Here is a 5,339-nt window from a genome sequence, read left to right as displayed (position 1 = left end):
TTAATCAATACAGTTAAGTTCAATTAACGAGTAATTAATGAGTTTAACTGTATTGAAGGAAATATTTTCAAATGAAAACAAGTTTACAGAACTTCTATTAGTATCTGTCCCTAACAGGGTGGACATTTTTAGTCTTTTGTTTCATAAATGCTTACATTTATTAGCCTAAGCTTGAACAAAATCTCCCTATGATGATTACACAAAAGGTCATTTTAAAAACAGTTTGATTTGAAACATTTTATGTCCAAAAGGCACCAAATACAGGAAAGACCCACCCTGTAAAAAAATTACCGTGAATTTAACGGTAAAAGACTGTAAAAATGCTACAGTAAAAACCTGTTAAATGGTTAATGGTAAATTCCCCTACTATATACGGTGAAAAACTGTATTGGACATTACATGTCATTTTACGGTAGTATACCGTTTTTGGAAGTGAAAAAGATAGTAAATAACCGTAAATTGACATTCCCAGAAATCACTGTGTTACATTTCAAATTGTATGTTGTTTTGTTGAAATAACTATGATTCTTCTTAGTTTTTTCTTATCAGTTTTGTATATTAGGGTTGTATGTTACACCTAATGTTGTTAAATTAATGTTTATTGCATTATTTCAGTTTCATGTGTGTTACCATGATGGTGTTTAGTGTTTGTGTGAATGACCTTCTATATATGTTATGATTTAAAAGCTGCTTGTGATGGGCTTTTGTTCATCATGTGACTTTCTCATCACCCCCTGCATTTGGTGGTTATCAGTGTATCACAAAGGTACAAAACTGATTTTAAGTACTTCATTAGGTTGGTATATTAACATTATATCAGTTAATGAAATTATGGTATTTAACTGTAAATTTAAGTTAAAACTGTAAAACCTAAAATGTTGCTACCGTATTTTTTACCGTAAATTTTACGGAATTTTTTTTAACAGTGCATGTATGTCACTTTGATTACCATATTCATGTAGCGTTAAGATCTTCTCAATAAATCTGTTCTTATGCTATTTTTGAACCATGTCTATAAAATGCCTCTTTACATACCATGTTTGTTTATTGTGACCTCATATAATCTACAACAGTCTGTGATTGGTCGTATATTAATTATGATCTTGTGAGTCATGCACATTATATAGCAGCATGAAAGCTTTTTACTACTATAAAGCTCTCATAAAGGCTCATGAACTTATTGTCTAATGTTACATTTATAAACCAGCATGTGCCTTTGAGGAGCTAAAGGTGTGGTTTCATAAACAAGACAAGACACTATTCTCAAATCCAGAGTTTAATTTGCATCTGAAATGTTATTGACTGCAACTGAATCTGCAGTTTTATGAGACACATTTGGAGGGAAAAAGTCATTAATTATTCAAATATATACAAACAGTTTGTCTCAAACATGTTAACTGATTCAAACATTGTGAAGTTGCGGTCTTCCAAGTTTCTTGGACATGAAGCCAGTCTTCACTGGTACACGTTTGGACATGCATACTGTCTCATCAGGGAAATCAATCTGTCTGTTTCTCCACCAACGCTGCTGCAAACACAGAGCATGAAATGTCATTCAAGCTAGAATATATCATTTGAGAGCAAAAATATACGTTATGTATTGAAACATATTGCTAAGTATCATTTTGTATACTGATATCCTAACTGGGTTAGCTTATTGCTAAGAGAAAAGCTATGCACTTTACTGAAATTCATAAGACGTTAAGAGAAAACCATGTTTGCTAACTGCTCAGAGAATGCTATACTTGAAACTTTCCCTTACATTTCTCAACTATACATAGTGTCAATCAAATGATGCTTTTGAGAGATTTGTTTAGGATGAGCATAGCGGGTTAGCGGAGGCTTTACCTTTTCTTGCTGCTTTGCATGCGTTTCAGGAAGGCACAGATGGATGTGATTTTAGCTTTGGATTTGAGGAGTTCAGCATATCTGTTTGTGAACTCAATGTCGCCCAACTGCCTCGTGTGAAGCCCAGATCTCCTGGAGATATGGATCAGGTTCGATGTCAAAGTGTTGATTCAAATGACTCAAATATGACAAGTATATGTGAGTTATTTCCAGAAAAATATCTAATTTTAAAAGTTTATCAATTAATACAAGTAGATACTACAAGAAACTTGCTGATAAGAGCCAGTGTTCTCCTCAAGGGGGCTGCCTGCACTGAAATAAGCATGGATCTAACAGGATCACAAAAGTGACTTGTTTATTAACAATAAAAGTTTATGAGACCCACCCGTCTCGGTCATCAATAAGCATATCTGCATCATCCCTGGGAAATAACACCTTTGTAGGTGAAAAGATGTCCGTTGTTGAGATGCTGTCCTCTTCGCCAAGATACCTGTGGTGATAAAGGCCAAAACATAAATGAGCCGATACATCAACTGTGAAACTGTGGAAAAAAAGTTTATTTGGTATGTTTGCTTCAGAAAAAACAACATAAGCTAAGAGAATTGAATCTCTTATCACATCCAGACAGAACTGGAGAAAGTGGAAGGAAGAAACAAAAATGTACAGAAGAAAATCATGCAAGGACAAAGAGATAAAGATCTTATAAGATTTGACAGGCCTGAAACTACACTACTACTTTTTTTATTTCAGAAACAGCTCAGAAGATCATATTGAGGTTGAAAATTCAATTCATTTTTGAGGTTGAACGTGACCTGACCTGCCCAGAACCGGAAGGCTGGTCGCACACTGGATGAGAAATATCGCAAGGATGGACACTTGCGTCAGACTTGTGAGAAGAGACATTTCCACACCTTAAAAAGATGAAAACGAGAACTTTTAGTGGTGAAAGACAAACCATTTTTCCTAGCAATCAAAAGCTCATTCAGAAACTTCACTCACCTTTGGTTTGATGTTCTTGTAGCACCCTAGCAGTCGTCCAACGCTTCTTGTCAGGTTTTTATTCCCAGCCTTTTTGTACCCCCAAAGTCATTGATCACGAAACGTCAGCGTGATGTAATAAAGTCCTATCCTAAATGAGTTTTATTGGCCTGACTATTTGCTTTTTCATTAGTTATTTGCCAACGGTTCCTTACACTTGACGTGATGACCACACATGTGCGCTCATGCTAATAAAGACAAACATGACTAACTTCCTTCATTGGTGGTAAACCGGTTGAGGGGGCCAAGGAATTGGTTTACTCACATGTTTGAATTGTTGGGATTGCTAATAAATCAATGAGGAAGGAAGGATTGTGTGACAGAGAAAAGAGATTATGGGTGGACATACAAACACACACATGCTTTAGTGAATGAAAGACAGTAGTAAAGATCATGATTATGGTTCCAGTAAACTGCTCAGTAACTAAGAATCAGTCAGACAGTATTTTCAACACAAACACACAACAAACATCACCATTGCTATACTTATAGTTAGGGATTTAAACAAACCTCTAACAATAACTAACAAACTTTGGCACATAACACATCATCCACCACTATTTGTGCTACAGTTAAGTGGTGTAATATTACTTGAAGCAATTGAATGTATGATTTCGCCTGACAGATGGTACAACCGGACCCACAAGGAGTTGTATCTAGAAACCAGAATATCATAGAGACCTAGCAACCACATAGCAACAGACTAAAAAAAGACTCAGATCACCTAATAACCACAAAGCAATACGCTTGAAAAACACTCTGAATACCCTAGTAACCTCATAGCGACACTCTAAAACACCTTCTAGCAACAACACAGCAACACAATAAATCTCTCAGAAAAACCTAACAACCACATAACACACTAAAAACACCCTTGCCACTGTATAGCAACACATTAAAACAAAAACAATCAGAAGACCCTAGTAACCGTATAGCAACACACTAAAACACCCAGAACACCCTGGCAACCACATAGCAACACAATAAATCACTCAGAACACCCCAGTAACTGCTTAGCAACACACTGAGGGCCAGATTTACTAACAACGTGCGCCAGCGCAAACCGTCTTTTGGCGTAAAAATAGTGCTATCAGGATTTACTAAAGATGTGCAGTGAAGAATTAGCGCTAAAAAGATGTGGACAGTTATTTTTGTGCTTGACCTTACTGAATGTGCATTTGTAGGAGTTTCCCTTTCAGAGGCAAAATTTATGGGAGGAGAGTATTAAAATGAATCACGCAATGTGATTTACTAACGTTTATGCTCATCAAATTACTGGTATTTGCGGCATTACTTAACGCCCCCAAAAAAGCATGTCTTAAAGCAGGCGCTTTATGGAAATTATCTAACTGTGTCTGTGTTCTTTACCGTGCGCATTTGTCAGTAAATCACACGCAGAATGTTTCCCTCCCATCTGCGCTTTTATGGAATTGTGCTCTAATGCTAATTTGCTCTGTTTAGTAAATCTGGCCCTAAAACACTCAGAACCCCTAGCAACACACAAAACCACTCAGAACACCCTAGCAACCACATAACACAGTAAAAACACTCAAAACACCCTATTCACTGTATAGCAACAAAAAAACCTACTCGGAACACCCAAGACACCACAAATTAACACACTAAATCACTCAAAATGCCCCAGTAACTGTATAGCAACACACTAAAACACACAGAACCTCCTAGCAACCACATAGCAACACAATAAATCTCTCAAAAAAACCTAACAACCACATAACACACTGAAAACATTCTAGCCACTCCATTAAAAAACCCACCCTATTAACCATATGGCAAGACAATTAAAAACATGTAGAACACCCCAGTAACTGAACTGCAACACATTTAAAAACACCCTGGCAACCACATAGCAAAAACTAAAAACACAACACCCTAGCAACCACACAGCAACACACAGAACACCGAAGGAACCACATAACACACTAAAAACACTTAAAAGCACCCTAGCAACATAGCAACACACTAAAAACCACCCACATACTAGCATTATAGAAGTGAGCTAACACACTCACATTTTCACACACACATTTTTTATTTTTGAGTAAACTAAACACAATTTTCTTCATGCAGTATCTTATATTCAGTCAATTAAAGACACACAGAGCTTACATTTAATAAAGAATGAAGCGCATTGAAAACCCAATCAGGTTATTTCTCTGCATTTGGCAAAAGCAACTAATTTCACTGAGCTTGAACTTTGTTGTGGGGTTCTGCATAGTACACATCATCTGTCCTTCAGTAGTTTAGCCTAAAGATGAGGACCACGACAGATGATTCAAATGATGAAGCTCTCATTTCTCTGTTATAGACCTGACTTTGACTCTAACTCACCAACAGCAGCGAATCACGGCCGTATGCTTTCATTTTTGACTCTAATTTGATGGTATATAGGTTCAGTCTGTTTTTTATGAGGGAATAATGAGCACTAAAGC

General features: G+C 36.5%; 1 long non-coding RNA gene across 1 annotated transcript; it reads right to left on the bottom strand.

The window, feature by feature from the left end:
* Positions 1-1,948: 1,948 nt before the first annotated feature.
* LOC107551411 (uncharacterized) lies at positions 1,949-2,980 on the bottom strand. Its single transcript, XR_001604765.1, has 4 exons — positions 2,848-2,980; positions 2,666-2,759; positions 2,234-2,338; positions 1,949-1,980 (listed from the first exon to the last, which is right to left on the bottom strand). It is a non-coding gene; the product is annotated as an uncharacterized lncRNA (long non-coding RNA).
* Between the last annotated feature and the right edge of the window lie 2,359 nt (positions 2,981-5,339).

Source organism: Sinocyclocheilus grahami, unplaced genomic scaffold (genome assembly GCF_001515645.1).
Source record: "Sinocyclocheilus grahami isolate Dianchi unplaced genomic scaffold, SAMN03320097.WGS_v1.1 scaffold423.1, whole genome shotgun sequence".
NCBI classification, from domain to species: Eukaryota; Metazoa; Chordata; class Actinopteri; order Cypriniformes; family Cyprinidae; genus Sinocyclocheilus; species Sinocyclocheilus grahami.
The sequence above is the reverse complement of the archived record's forward strand: the minus strand, read 5'-3'. Positions and strand labels throughout refer to the sequence as shown.